General features: G+C 39.0%; 1 protein-coding gene, 1 long non-coding RNA gene and 1 pseudogene across 2 annotated transcripts in view; 1 reads left to right on the top strand and 2 right to left on the bottom strand.

Annotated features, from left to right (window-relative positions):
- grk5l (G protein-coupled receptor kinase 5 like) overlaps positions 1–16,807 on the bottom strand; it is a 785,510-nt gene that overhangs the window by 335,543 nt on the left and 433,160 nt on the right. The window lies entirely within an intron of this gene.
- LOC147835787 (uncharacterized) lies at positions 436–4,032 on the top strand. The gene is made up of 2 exons (XR_015498567.1): positions 436–2,350; positions 2,431–4,032. It is a non-coding gene; the product is annotated as an uncharacterized LOC147835787 (long non-coding RNA).
- LOC147835786 (uncharacterized) lies at positions 11,418–12,633 on the bottom strand (annotated as a pseudogene).

Raw genomic sequence — 16,807 nt, 5'->3', positions numbered from 1 at the left:
GCTGGAAGTTGCAGCAGCTAGTCATAGCGGGTCCAGGTTAATCCCTGCATTGTTTGCAGCTCGACCTAACAATGTTACTAGTTCAGACTAGAGCTGAAGATCTTTGGGTTCTGACTTTTTTTCTATCATTTTAGACTGGGTCGTGCCGGGCTTGGGCTTGTGCAGTAAATGAACAGTCATGTGATGCATGACTGAAGTCATTTACAGTGGATTCAATAATGTTCCCCCCCAAAACACATAACCTAATCTTGATGAGTAAAGAATTTCAAATTATAACTAATTATTAATAAAATCATAATGTATGCAGAGTATACAGCTAATGCTGGCATTATTCTTTTTATTATTCAGCTTCACCATCACCTTATTGTGAAGAGAAGTGGCAAAACAAATCCCACTGAGCCTTTTTCTTAATTTCGTTATTGCCAAATATTCGTCATCATTTATCATTTATTTTAATTCATTTGCTAAGAAAGACTTATTTATTGGTGTGTTGGCCAATTTAAACGTTAAGTGTATGTACCCAGGCCTATTTAAAGTGTTGATGTTACAGAGGGCATCTTTTTTTTTTTTTTTTTTTCTAACTTGGCCTGTAGCCTGTGTTATGGATAAGTAATGTTAACGCATATAAACAACTCATTAATAAAAAAAGACTAAAGAGCTGTGCATGTGCACATTTGGATAATGTCGGGCTATAAACGGGTTCTGGCTTTTAAAAAGCTGTCAATCAAAATGTACCTGTCGGGTTCGGGCTCTATTGGGCCTACCTTTCATAGCCTGATTACAGCTCAAGTTCAGATGCCCCCTCACAGTGAGCTATAACAGTTTTATTTCACCACCAGACACCCAAAAGGCAGGTACTGCGGGTTATCCATACTGTGACTAGACACAATTTATTTTAATCTAACGAAAACATTAAAATGAGTAGAATATTCCAAAGAAATATAATTTTTGGGTCTTAAATTATTTGTTAAGGTCTTAAAAAGATCTTAAAAGGCATTAAATTTTACTTTTAAAATGGTGCAAGAACCCTGTTTCACACTTCATTTTAGCGGCTGAATGAGAGCATCATCCGGGTAATTAAAGTGCACGTAATATTTTTAGAGTTTTCAGTGTGAACACACACACACTATTTATACTATAAAATGGCGTAGAATAGTGCATAAGTATGCAATTTGGGATGCAGCTTGTGTCTTTTCTACCTGATAACATGCGACTATTCTCATCCCTTCAAAGAAAGTTGACCACTTCCTGTCTTCTTACTCTTGAGGTTTGCATTTTCTTTTTCAGTTTGCTATTTTCGGTTTTCGGTTTGTTCTTTTGGCACGTTACTTTCTTCTTCATGTATTGTGCGTTTTGTTTTGCTATTTGGAGTTGCCTTTTAATTTATTAAGTTCAGACCTCAGCTTTTCCCTTTCTTTGAGCAGTGAGCTATATTTATTCCCTCTTCCTTTTTCTTTGCTTGCTGGGGTTGAGGATACTTGCAGGCTCTCTAAACTTGGCTGCTCATAGTCATGATCATCAAGGTGATTATGCATCGGCTCAGGATTTTTGAGAAGTGGAATTTCCTCATTTGCTGATGTGTCAATAGATGGGGGTGTTTTCAAATGTTTCATTAGTTCTTAGAGCTGGATTGGTCTCAGGGAAAGTCATGCGCTTTTGTATGTAGACACCAGACTGTACACATTTATCACATGATGAATAACCCGTATGCGACTTGACACCCTTAACATAACATAAGCACGAGCAGGTGCGTCACAAACCACAGAACTAATTTTGAGAAGTAGTTCCTTTCCTCTGAACATAGAGCCTGACTGCAGGATCTTAACTTCATCAACTAACCTTTTGAAATACTCAGCCAAGATTTTTGGTTTGGAAATGCCACCAAATATTGCTATTAGAAAAGGTTTCTTTGTTCATTTATTCTTTTTCTTGTCGGCTTAGTCACTTTATCCAGAGTCGCAACAGCAGAATGAACCACCAGGTTTCTTTGTTTGCCTTGTAATAGCCTAAAATAGGCCACAGTAGCATATTTGAACTCTTGTGCAATGGAATGCCATCAAACTTCAACTGCAATGTCAATGTGTGTCTTAGATAGCTGAGGCAACATTTTATGAAGAAATCTAGGCAATGTATTAAGAATGCCAAAATAGTAGAAAGAACCTCCAGGTATTTGTTCTATTCTATATATTGTGTCTGTCTTAAACAGTGTTCGTTTCAGGCTCGGACAGAAAACGGAGAGAGTTCAGTTCGAAATAAGGCAGCTGCTGATCCTAGACCACCCGTGGGAGAAAGCAGACTGGAGAGAAAAACTGGTGATCCGCTTCGGCTCCCTCGGAGCGGAGAGTGGGCTGTAGCTGGCGAGCGCAGGTTAGGAGCTGGGAATCAGCAGCGAGTCTGCACAGTTCACAGGTAAGCAAAAGTGATAGGTAGTTGATCAAAGTTACTGGACTAGACTGGATAAAATGTAGAATAACAAGAAGGGGCAGGTATATTGGGAGAGACAAATAGACTCAAATGGAAACAGGTGAGTAATGTTGGCGCGCCAGCGCAGATTGAAAGGAGAAACAGCTGAAGTTAACAACACAGATTAGATCAAACCTGACTTGTTACAATACTCATCCCGCGCGAGAAGTCCTCGATTAGCGAGCGGTTCAAAATGTCCCGGGCTGCCACCCAACTCCTCTCCTCCGGACTGCATCCCTCCCAATTGACAAGATACTGAAAACCCTTGCCACAGGGACGTGAGGCAAGAATCTTCTTAAGAGTAAAAATAGGGGCATCATTAACAAGAGCGGGCTGGGAGGAGGGGGAAAGTCTGGAGGAAGCGAGAATAACAGGCTTAATGCAAGAAACGTGAAAAATGGGATGAACGTGCTGAGTCGAACAGGGTAAATGGAGGCGGACAGCTACAGGGTTGATGATCTTGGAGATGGAAAAGGGGCCTATAATTCTTTGAGTTTACAAGGGAGTCTGCAGAGAAAGGTTATGCATAGATAGCCTGCCCGATAGTTTGGGGGTGGAAACCGGATGAAGAGCTAACCATGGCCCCTATCTGCCGACAGAATTCCTTCCAGAATTGTGATGCGAACTGAGGCCTGCGGTTCGAAACTATGTCAGAAGGTAAACCGTGGATCTTAATTATGTGATTGAATACGATTTGGGCTGTTTCTTTAGCTGACAGCAGTTTGGGGAGAGGAATGAAGTGCGCAGATTTAGAAAAGTGATCGACCACAGTGAGAATAACTGTATTACCAGTGGAGGGTGGTAACCCAGTGACAAAATCTAACGCAATATTAGACTATAGACATGATGGAACGGGGAGAGGACGTAGAAGTCCGGCAGGAGGAGAATTGTCAGATTTAGCTAGCAAACAAAACAAAAAAAAAAAATACAGGCATTGCAAACATGGAAATTGGAAAATTAAAATACTAAAAAAGTATTGAATACAAACAATTACACTCACTGAAAAGTTGTATTGCTGATAGTTGGGAACATTCATTATAAAGTAGGAACAATTTTGCTTAGTCCTTCTTTACGTTCAGCCAGTTGCTAAGACAGTCTAGTCTGTTTACATTATTAGGGGACAATGTGGCCCTTTTCTTTTGAATGATGTGAGCTGAGAGTGAGTACAGTCTCTCACAAGCAGGATCACTGATACAGCATATGCATTTCGGTGCCTAATTTTGTTGCCACTGGTGCTGCAACGAGGGTGTAAGATGCATCAAGCAGTACAACAAAGACACCCACAGGTACGCGTTGAGTCACACTAAAGACTAATTCTTACAGGGACTTTGGTTTCACGTTCTCTAAACATTTAAACAACTTTGAGGGATATGGACAGCGAAATGGACATGTTTAGGCATTTGTTCTTTTTGCTAGGAAATGCGCACACAGACACAAACAACATGCACAGGACAGCGCAGCCAGAGAGCAACTTCCTTCAGATTTAACACACATGATCGCGTTCATCAAATTCTAAAGTATGGCTATATTTTACAAGGATTCTGACACGGCAATGTGAAGCAGACGCTTTACAAAAGTTGCGTTTAAGGTGGAAACAGGACAGAATGGGCAGTCTTTAACAGCTTGTGACATCATCCGAGTTTAACGGAGTACATTTACATGGACAGCAATATTACGCTTTTAATATGATTAAGATAATACTCTTTTTAAGAGTCTACCATGTAAAAAGCGATTTTTGTATACCTTAAAGGACCACAGAGTCACAAAATGCGGAGTAATTCATATGCATCTATTTTATGTTATCTGTAAAATGTAATCTTATATGTTGCTTTTTTTTCACCAGGTACTTGGCAACTGGGGATTCGTTTAAAACAATCGTCTTCAGTAACTGTTGGCACTCAACTGTCACAGGCATTGTGAGGGATGTGGCCAGGGCAATCTGGATAGCTCTGGTGGAGGAGACCATGCCAGTTTCCAAAAAGGATGACTGGAGGACTATCGCTGACCAGTTCCACGCACGCTGGAACATCCCTAATTGTGTTGGTGCTATTGATGGGAAAAATGTGCTCCAACAAGCGCCTGCGAATTCTGGGTCCTTCTTTTTCAATTACAAGTCAACCTACTTACTGGTGCTCTTGGCCGCTGTGGATGCCAACTATCTCTTCGTGTTGTGGATGTTGGTGGACATGGCAGGACCAGTGGGACACTCTGGAATTCTGCGTTTAGGAGGGTCTCTGAGATGGTACGCTTGACCTACCACCAGATGCTGAACACACGCACACGCAGAGCTGAACCCACCGTCAACACACCTTCAGCTCCTGAGAGATGCACCAAGGATGGACTCCAACAATGCCAATTGTAGAGCCATCCAACTCCAGGATGCATACTGTGCACATTTCAACGAGGAGGGTGCAGTGCCATGGCAGCCGAGTTCATAGAGTACACCAAAGGCTCTTTTCAAAGCCACAAAAGCTCTTTAGAGCTACCCATACTTTTATAAATAAATAAAAAAAGAGTACATTCCAAATATGTCTTATATGTATTATATCGCGCTGTTTTATTCTATTGCTATGCGTCACAACCTATACCATGCTTTGCATTTTCATTTTTTTTTTTAAGTAGTAAAATGTTACTACTGCTGATATGTTGTGACTCTCTCTCTCTCTCTCTCTCTATATATATATATATATATATATATATATATATATATATATATATATACATACACATACACTATATATATATAGTGTATGTGTATGCATACATACATGTATATATGTATCATACATACATGTGTATATATGTATGTGTATTTTTGTTCATGTGAAAACACAGTACAAGCAGATGAATTCCGTCTGCGCCTGCCTCTCTGACTGTCACCTTTATTCCCTGTCTCATCATCTCTGCTTGACATGGCTTGCTAGTTTATGGCCTGACTCTCCCTCGACCTGGCTGTCCAACTGGCTTTAAACTGAGGGATGACTGGATAGAAGACGTGCTGGGTAAAGGGGGTTAAGACCTGTGGATATTGCTGGAAGTCTCACGATTGGTGATGAATGGGGTTAGGAAGCCCATCATAGCCATAAAACGCCAAGGCTGTATGACAACAGACCCTGGTCCACTCCTCTTCATTTCCCTTTCTTTACGTTTCTCCTTTCTAAATCTGTCTCTTGATGACCTCAAGCAGGTTTTGCATATGTCCTCTGACATGCAAAAAATGAAATGAAATAAAATAAGCAGACCCTTCATATACACGTATTGCTCAATTATTTATAAACTGTAGTTAAATGAGTATTAATTAAAATTATATTTAAAATATTACTGTAAAAACCCTGTCTATGTTTTAAAATAAATAGTTAAAATCACTAACCACTCAAATCTAAATATTTTCTGTTACATTTCACCTAATATTTTACTGTGTATTTGGCTGCCGGAGCAATATCCTTTGTGGTAAATCCTATGTTAGGTACTTGTTCTAATGGGTCCAATACACACAAGAATCACCAACCGCCACCTCCTTCCAAGCCTGGTCTCTCCGGTATGAATCCCGGTATATATATATATATATATATATATATATATATATATATATATATATATATATATATATATATATATATATATATATATTAGGGATGTAACGGTATTGTAAATACCGTCATACCGCAATATTAATTTTTTTCGATATTACCGAAGTCGCATGACTCGGTAAAACTATAGGTCTTCTGAGAAAATTTGCTCAGGCGAATGAAGCGAACGGGACGTAGCTGAAACTTCATTTCCCATCAGCCCAGGCGTGGCCATAATCCTTTGCGGTCTGTTGTCGCTACAGATCCAGTAATGCGGAAATGGAGTGTGCTGCTAGTAGCGGAGATGAAAAAAAGATGGAAATGATCGAACCTAAAGCGGGTGTTGTCGCCGCGCGCGTGCTGAATAGCGGTGCTGTCGCGCGCGTTCTGATCAGCTGTGTTGTGGCGCGCGTTCTGATCAGCTGTGTTGTGGCGCGCGTATTGTAAAGCGCCGAGGGGGGGTTGAGCGCGCATATTCAAGAGAGGTGTTGTCGCGCGCCTACTGAAGGGCTGGATTGGACGGAGGTTGTGTCGCGTCGCGGGGGCACTTTTGATCGTTTTGGAAGGGCATTTTCTATCCAAGACTAAAAAGGGCATGTGCACTGCACAGGTTGAGCCCTATGTGTGCACGTGCCTGCAAGTTGGGGAATACGACTAATAACAGTCATGGGGACTGCAGAAACACAGCACACTGTTCAGATTGATGCAGACATTGACTTGTACCGCAAAGAGATCTCTATCTCACTCATGGTTTGTCTTCTCAAGTGGTGGAAAGACAATGCACAACGTTACCCACTGCTGTCAACATGGGCCAAGTCATATCTCTCTTGTCCTAGAAACCTCAGTCCCAAATGAGAGGGTTTTTTTCTGTTGCAGGGGACATTGTAAATACCCAGAGATACCAGCTTTTACCAGATTATAATTATATGATAATTTTCCTTTAAACCCATCTCTATCTAAGTGAGTGAGTGATTAAATGTTGAATGTGGTAAGTTTTCAACAATACTAAATTGAAACTTTATTTTTTTACATGGTTTAATAATTTTTTGTTATTAAAATTGAAGTTAGTGTTTCAAAGCTTACAGATAGATGGCTAATTTGTATGTCATTGACACTTTTGGCACTTTTTTGGAGTATTTTCAAAAGTTTTTTTTTCCTGTAAATGATTCAATAAATACCGTACCGTGACATTCATACCGAGGTATTACCGAACCGTGAAATTCTGATACCGTTACATCCCTAATATATATATATATATATATATATATATATATATATATATATATATATATAGCGGTTGGTCATAAAGGACCGGGTGATTTCCAACCGCAATGAGTTTTCCCTACATTTTAAAATTTCTCCTCTGTTTATCGCTATCAAACTGTATGGACGCAATTGGCTACTCTCTGAGCTGGGATATTTGCATAAAGCGATCTGATTGGCTAACACTTCCGCTGGCACTTGAAAAGTTTAGAATTTCTTAACTTCTGCAGCGAGCGATGCTGACGGATCCACAATGCAGTTTGGCAATGCCTGACGTCACCCATTCAAAGTCAATGGAAAGCGTTAAAGCTGACGCCCCATGTTAATGGGGCAGGAGAGTTATGGAAAGAAAGAGAAGACAACAAAGGAGAGGAAGGCGAAAAAGGTTGAGAAAGAGAAGACATTAAAGAGAGGAAGGAGAAAAGGGTTGAGAAAGAGAAGATGTTAAAGGAGAGGAAGGAGAAAAGGGTTGAGAAAGAGATGATGTTAAAGGAGAGGAAGGAGAAAAGGGTTGAGAAAGCGAAGACGTTAAAGGAAAGAAAGGAGAAAAGGGTTGAGAGAGAAGACGTTAAAGGAGAGAAAGAGAAAAGGGTTGAGAAAGAGAAGGCGTTAAAGGAGAGAGAGAAAAGGATTGAGAAAGAGAAGACATTAAAGGATAGGAAGGAGAAAGGGGTTGAGAAAGAAAACATTAAAGGAGGAGGAGAAAAGGGTTGAGAGAGAGAAGACATTAAAGGAGAGGAAGGAGAAAAGGGTTGAGAAAGAGAAGACATTAAAGGATAGGAAGGAGAAAGGGGTTGAGAGAGAAAACATTAAAGGAGAGGAAGGAAAAAGGGTTGAGAAAGAGAAGACAAAGGATCGGAAGGAGAAAGGGGTTGAGAAAGAGAAGACGTTAAAGGAGAGGAAGGAGAAAAGGGTTGAGAAAGAGAAGACGTTAAAGGAGAGGAAGGAGAAAAGGATTGAGAGAGAAAACGTTAAAGGAGAGTAAGGAGAAATTGTTGAGAAAGCGAAGACGTTAAAGGAAAGAAAGGAGAAAAGGGTTGAGAGAGAAGACGTTAAAGGAGAGAAAGAGAAAAGGGTTGAGAAGGAAGACATTAAAGAACAGGAAGGAGAAAGGGGTTGAGAGAGAAAACATTAAAGGAGAAGGAGAAAAGGGTTGAGAAAAAGAAGACATTGAAGGAGAGGAAGGAGAAAAGGGTTGAGAAAGAGAAGTAAAATAAGAAGAGACAGAGGAGCAGGAAAAGTAAAATAAAAAAATGGGACATGATGAATGAGGAGGACAAGATCAAGAAGGATTTGGAGTAATTGAAGGAGGAAGAGGAGGATGTGGGGTTGGGTGTTAAGTCAGCGTTACCGGCTGGGAGAACTGTTGTGTTTCAATATGGTGGGGATGGAATCAATATCATAAACAAGGGTGGAGGGCTGATTTTTGTTGTTTAATTCTAAATAAACAATGCAAAACTCAAATTGGTCCTCGTCATTAATTTCACATATTTTATGTTCATGCTTTCTCTCCTCATTATCCTTATAGAGGTGATAAAGTAATATGGGTTTGTTTAATATTCGCCTACTTTGCAAAAACCGTTGACAATCAATCCCCTAATAAGTTTTCAATTGTGGTTTAATTAATACATTTTAGAGCCATTTTGTGCATTCATTTGCACTAGATTAGCTTGTCTGCTGGTATCAAAATGTGAAAAGTGTTGCGTACAAAATGTTTGTATTACAGTTTTATAAATGATGTTAAGATCAGCTCCCTTCAGAAATGTAGAAATCTTGTATTTACTATTCTACTGTAGGGGGTTATGTTCTTGTTCCTGAAATCACAGGCCACTGTTTAATCAATATTTACTTACCATTAAATATCAAAATATGTTTTAGAGGTGTGAATTTGTGCCACAAAAAAAAAAAAACATCGGATTTGTCTTTACCTTGTTGATAAATTCACATTGTGTTCCATACACAATAACCTACAGGCGTAAATCCCTGGGGTGGACCCCCCTCACACTTAATAATTGTCTAAGTAGAAAGAAAACCACATTTATCATTTAAAATGCATTTGGAAACAGTTGAGTTCCTCCTCCCCTTCTTCACAGTGGTTTTGCCCACTGCGTGCATTCCCAGCTCATCTCACCTACTCTAAACACACACACAGGTGTGCGGCTGTGGCTCAGTTAAAGTTAAACTTCAGTAAGTAGGGTATTAAATTCACCTTAAATAGTGATTCTCTTCAATGTAGTTAATGCAGATTCATTCATAAATTAGTTGTGGCAAAAATGCTGATTACTGTAATCACTGTAATTGTCCATGAATCTGCTGTATTAGTGATTAAAATAACTTATCTAGTTAACATTAGCTTGTTGCAAACTGAACTGCAACTAACACGCCAAAGCCGTTTCCCATGCATTGCTTTATTTGTGATGACTTGGCATAATGCTAACTTAAAAGGCACCTAGGTTCCCCTTTTTTCAGATTTAATGTGAGTCTTTTGAGTCTCTAAAATGTGTCTAACATTTCAGCTCAAAACACCCATCAGATTTTTTATTATACCTTTTATAAGATTCTACATTTTTGCACCAGGAGGCAGTTTTGTTGTACTGCACCTTTAAGGCTAGTCCTCCCTGCCCACCGTTTCTACATGCCTTTCAGCAGGCCCATTTACACTGTCAGGCCTTCATGCCCAATTCCGATTTATTGCCTTTATCTGATTTTTTTGCCTGCCTGTTTACAAGTTTCAATTATGACCCATATCCAATTTATGTGTTTACACTTGCCATACCATTTATGATGTCGCACATGCATAAAGGCAGGTTCTAGCATCTGGGCCACACTAGCTCTGCGAAATATGTGAAGTATAGTATAGGCAGTGAATGGTTCAGTCCAGATTTACCCCCACGCAGTTTATTTAATGGTATAGCCCTGATGTGTGTGTGTGTGTGTAGTTGATGTAGCCTTTGCCTGTATGCGCACCGGTGTTAGAGAGAATAAAGTTGTTCTATGTGTAGCCCGTAGTGCGTGTATTAATATCGACAAAAAGCAAAAGTTACAACACGAAGTTCGCTCAACTTTATGATTTTGAGGCGGAGGTGGGAAAGGGTCGTCATCGTAGCTTGCACATATGGTATATGTTGTCCTCCACCATTCAGAGGAATTTGTGGGAACGAGTAGTGGCACACTGGGTACAAGAGAGGTCTCAGGGTGGGAGCAAATTGTGGCGACTGACTTTCCTCCTCCGTGTTTTTTCTGTTGTTGTTTACAACGTTAGCGTCTCCACACATGCTCTTTCTTCTATGTCATTAAACCACAAAGAAGCACCACATTGTCGCAAGTTAAAAAACATATTAAACGGAATGCCTCAATAAATCCGATCTGCCTGTTTGCATGACAGTCACATTGTCACATATCCGATTTATATCTGATTTTTTTTCCACATTCCAACGTTTTTATGTTGTTAAATTGAAAAAAAAAAAGCACTGGGTGTGTTTAGATCACCCCAATATGACGGTCCATACACTATACCTACACGCGTCTGTCCAAACAGCTTGAAAAGTAGATTTATTACCATTAGTAGTTTACCAAACAATTAACTTTAGCTCTTTTGCAACTATAATTGTATCTTGACATTTCTTGCTATTAATATTCTGGAGCGAGTCTTAATATAAATAAATATCTAACTAGATAGATAATAGAAAAGAAATAGAATAATAAAAACCTTTAAACAAGGTTTAGAGTCAATCTACATTTATGAATATGAAATTTAACAAATACAATCAAAAGATTTATTATAAATCTCACAGATGAATTCTTTGAGTCAAAATAAAATATAACATCTTTGGGGGTCAAATTACATCTAAAACCTGATTTATTTATTATTTATTTTTCATCAGTCTGCATACATTAAGTTAATGTAAAATTACTAACATAAATGTTGTGAAGTTTTTTAAATTTAGTTCCCTATGTTTATTACTTATGCAGAAACGAAAATGAAGCAACTAAGATTTTTTTCCACACAATCTTTAAAACAAACATTCCAAAAAAAAAAAAAAATCCAGGCTTTAAGGCTCTTTTTTAAAACATAATAATCTAATAACTTTGGAAAAAAAAACTACAAAAGTCTACCCCATCTCAGCGATTCTCTTTGAAAGCTGTGCAAAGAGTTTGGATTTTTTAAAGATGGTTTTCAAATGTAAAAGCACAGATCTCATTTACAGATGTTCAAAAATGTCTGACATCTACTGCTAAGTAGACAAGAGAATGTTCATTGTATGATGCAAAGACAAGGCTGTAGAGCTTAGTAGCTGATGGACATGACGACGGTCAGCATTAAGTAATAGTAGAAGCTGTCAGGCAATACACCACGAAGAACAACTGGTCCAGTGTAGAGAAGGAATTGCTGGAATTCAGTTGCTTTTCATCTCTCCAGAAAAGAAAGGGACTGCGGCTGTCAGGCAAATTCCCATGGGATTTTTTTCCATTTAGAGACTCCAATTTGGATGAAATTTCACAAATTTGCCTTTGGGAAATTTTGCACTTTCTAGGACCCTGTTTTAAGAAGACATACATGCGTCTAACCACCCCTAAACAAACAAGATGCATATAGCAGGGGTCACCAATCTCGGTCCCGGAGGGCTGGTGTCCCTGCAGGATTTAGCTATAAACTTGCCTCAACACACCTGCCTGGATGTTTCAAGTATACCAAGTAAGACCTTGATTAGCTTGTTCAGGTGTGTTTGATTAGGGTTGGAGCTAAAATTTCCAGGACACCGGCCCTCCAGGAACAAGTTTGGTGACCCCTGGCATATAGTCCAAGACAGTGCTGCTCAATCCTGTTCCTGGAGATCTACCTTCCTGCAAAACACAGCCCTCACCCTGTTCAAACACACCTGAACCAATTAATTAGAACCTGAACAGCACTTGATAATTACAGGCAGGTGTGTTTGAAATGGATTAGCAACTGAAATCTGCAGGAAGGTAGATCTCCAGGAACAGGGTTGAGCACCCCTGGTCTAAGACAAATGACTGTATTCATGACATGTCTGAATCTGCCACTGGAGAAAGTCCAATTTGGTGGAAAGGGTAGGAGATAAATGTCTGAATTCCTGTCCTTGGCAAAATCTTCTCATGTGGTTGGTGATTAAACACAACTCTGTTTTTTATGTATTGCTCTTCAATGGTGCATTGCCCGCAACTATTGTATGCATTGTGCCTTTTTATGCACTTTAAAAAAAGCTCTCGCTGGAGCATCACAAATTTAAGCATTGATCTTAACATTTAAGGCGTCACCTTCAAATGAAATTTCATCATGCTGAAGTCTAGTGAGCTCTTCAAGAAATTCAGACATAAAAATTGGCCAAATTTGGACATTTGATCACCTGAATAATGGCAGGCCACCAATGTTGAAATCAAGGAGGACAGGATTGTGCAAATATTTTCAAAAGCCCAGACTCAAGGCCCAAATACAGATACTGACCTCCACACATGTTTTGTACATCTAGAAAGCAAGGAGTTCCCAAAAGTGTTCTGGCATCTTTAGGTAGATAATGTCCATGTTTCCTTTACACAGAAAGTAGCGCATCAACAGATTTTTGTTTTGTTCTGAACAGCCCATTTTGCTAAATCACTTCTCAAATCACATATTGGTTCTAAAGATGATTCTGTTTCAGTGTCATCACTTTTACAGTAACTGTATCGCTGGTCATCAAGACCACGAGCACTGTTTGCAGTACTTTCTGCAAAATCTTCTTTGAAAACATTTTCAGAATTGTCGGTTGCACAAACACCAGACTGTGCAAAAACCAAAGAATGATCCTCAGAGTCACTACTAGACAGTGTCATTGCCAGCAAATCAGCATTTTGCCTACTAAACTTTTTATGGTATGCCATCTATAAAACAGGTATGAATTTTAACTGTCATAACTAGCGAAGAAGATTTAATTAATTTACTAACCCTATATATGAAGACATATTTAATTGGGTGAGTGGAGGGCCCTATGAATCTGCCATTATATATATATATCTTTGAAAACAGTTGACAGGTTAAAGCAAAGGGGTCATAAAAGAGCACAAGAGAGGACATGTAGCGCCCTCACCGCCTGATGAGGGACAATAATGTTAATAAAAACACAGGAAACACGGAGCTGCTGCTGCTTCACGTCAGAGTTTGTGTATTGTTTTTTTTTTAAATGAATGCACTTAAAAGTATACTTTCACACTGTAGAACAACATGTGTAAACATCTTCACAGATATTATATATATACATCACAAAATAATCACATGCATATTCCCTGCACATTACTGTTATAAATTACTATAAAGTAATTATATGATTCTTCCTAAATAAACTATTCACAGTTTAATTATTCTATAACACACAAAGGCATATAAACGACCTACACATATATCTCTCTTTATATATACATTGTAACCAACTATGGGAAATAATAGCACTTTGTGACTTTATAATTACTTTTGTAACAATATTCCCTGTTGATACATCTAATATACATTCACTTGACCGTTTCTTCAGTTGGCATTTAAATCATCACTGTTGCCGTTGGAATTACAGTGCAGAGCGTATATATATATATATATATATATATATATATATATATATATATATATATATATATATATATATATATATATATATATACAGTTAATACGAACTCTTATATATATTAATATACACTTTCGGGTTAATTTAATAGATGACACTTGTTGCTTTTATATCTCTAACGTATATTCAACACATTTTGATAACGATTTCAATATTTCATACCTGATGAGGGACAATAATGTTAATAAAAACACAGGAAACACGGAGCTGCTGCTGCTTCACGTCAGAGTCTGTGTATTGTTTGAGCAACAAGCCCCTCCCCCTCATTAGGTATGAAGTAGAAGTAGCCAATCGGAAACATGTAAATCATAGCATCACATTACATTAATTTACAATATTTATTTTCTACTTTCTACTTAATAAAACGAAAGTGTACAGACTAGAAAGACAAATTAACTTTTTTTTTATTTTTAATTTCTAATAATTCGTAACCACTTCAAGGACAATAGCCGCATTTCCACTATCGGGCCAGTGCGAGCCAGGGGTTTTATCTGGCCGGGCCAATAGCCCGGGAGGTTGAGAAATGAGGCCGAAATCATGTCGCGTTTCCACTGTCGAGCTAGTAGCTCACAGCGCGTCACACAAAGACCGCCCACAGAACACCCCCGAATCAAACGTCACACAACCCGCCCACTTCAGCGGGAATTAGGCAGATAAAGCACAGCAAAGAATCATCACGAAACTAAACCATTAAAATGAAGACAACCGAAACAAACAAATGACACGTTACTGTACAGCAGTACATGAAATGTCAATACGCACAGACCTGTGTATTTCCATTCATTACATTTGTTTACTCGCCAACCGACTGTTGGCATTGTGCATCGAGTGCTCTCGCCACTAACGGAGGGACCCATCACAGTGAGCGCACACATCCATATTATAAAGCCACAGAAATTCTCCTTTATAACTCAATATGGACAACATATTATACATACTTGTTTGAGAATTAACAATAATAATAGCCTACTCATATTAACCTTTTTTTTACATCTAAAGAATCATGATCTCGATTTTAAGCAAAAAAAAATGAGATTCACATTTTAGCCAGAATCGTGCAGCCCTACTTTGTTGTGGACTTAAATCTTGAGGTATCCGCTTTTTACATGGTGACGTGTTTGTGACGTGTGTGATACTGTTTCCGGGTCCAAGCCGCCATTCACTTGAGTGGAGAAATCATTCGTTTATGATCACTTTTTATTAATGTCGCACATTAAAGTTAATTTTATATAAAGTCATAGTGTACACAACAATCTCTGGGCTTGCTGCATAACAAAAACCAAAATTTTAACAATTTATAAAACAATGAATTACTTTTTGGCCATCGGATATTAGGCATGGACATATATATTGCGATCGTGACTTTCGAAAGTATTAAATGGCTTTGTAAACGTTTATTATTACCATTTCATGAATCTCCCCATTCAATTAAATAGAGCACTTGGACCCAGAAGCCGCTCCGCGTGAAGTCACACTTAACAAGCGGATATAGTGCCACAGCCTCCCGCTTTTCTCGTCGTTCATACTGTATGCAAAGGTGTTCAGGAACTCGTATTTGCATGAGCTTGTCCTGAAACAGCTTGGGCTGCTCTAGCACGCAGTCAAAAAGTAGCTCCAGGAGCCTGTCAACATACCCTGCAACATATAGCCAAAATTGGGGTACATTGTCAAGGCGATTCTAGATTAAAATAGGTGATTAGCAATTGATTAGACACACATTAAAATGGTACCTAGAATTACACAAACGTAAAATTGACATATAAAGTTCAACGATGCAACATTTAAGCATGTCACAGGAAACTTTACAGGGCTATTAAGAGTCTCAGGTGAAAATAGAGCTCTTATCAAGTGAAGAAAGAATTTGCTAAAATGTATAAACAATAACAGCATCTATACGCGGTGTAAACATTTGACAAAAAACACAAGTCAGATATCTATATAGCCTACATAATATATAATGTGCCTATAATGTGTTAAGTGTTATGATGCCCACAGTGTGTGCAGACCTGATCCACAAACAAAACAGTTCCAACTGTCCTACTGTGTATAACACAGCTTATTGTGCAGATAGGACACTGCCTGAAGAGCGCAATAAGGTTTTCTTCATAAACAATAAATTTCCTCATTCTGTTATGTGGAGTTTCTACCACAGTGCTGATAGGAGACACAAAAACCTAAAAGGAATTCAACAAAATATATTAATACAACACGCCAAATTACATTATATTGTAGTAGCAAGTACATAACCAAATTACTCACCTCTCATTATAGATGGTGGGGTTAGTATCTTCGGGGTTCAACGTAATGTCATCTATAGACATTGTTCTTGACCTTTTTACAGGCGTTGAAACAGCTAGTGGAAGTTCCTCGAACGAGGTGTTCAACGCCCTGCTAAAAAATCCAGCTTAAACCAGCCTAGGCTGGTTGGCTGGTTTTAGCTGGTCAACCAGGCTGGTTTTAGAGGGGTTTTGGCCACTTCCAGGCTGGTTTCCAGCCATTTCCAGCCTGGTCTTAGCTGGTTAGGCTGGGAGATGACCAGCTAAAACCAGCTTTACCAGCCTAGCAGGCTGGGAGCCCAGCCAAAACCAGCTATGTCCAACTTTAACCAGGCTGGTCAAGCTGGTTTTAGCTGGTCATTTTCCAGCCTGATCAGCTAAGACCAGGCTGGAAATGGCTGGAAACCAGCCTGGAAATGCCCAAAACCCCTCTAAAACCAGCCTGGTCGACCAGCTAAAACCAGCCAACCAGCCTAGGCTGGTTTAAGCTGGATTTTTTAGCAGTACATGACATGCTACAGCTAACATCCTTTTTACGTTGTTCAACCTGGTTGCCTGAAAAGACAAAACGTGCTTGTATGCCAACTCAATATTGACCAGCAAAGAGAAATGGATTTAATTC

Source organism: Danio rerio, chromosome 8 (genome assembly GCF_052040795.2).
Source record: "Danio rerio strain M-AB ecotype USA chromosome 8, GRCz13ab, whole genome shotgun sequence".
Taxonomy (NCBI): Eukaryota; Metazoa; Chordata; class Actinopteri; order Cypriniformes; family Danionidae; genus Danio; species Danio rerio.
This window is presented reverse-complemented; position numbering and strand designations above follow the sequence as displayed.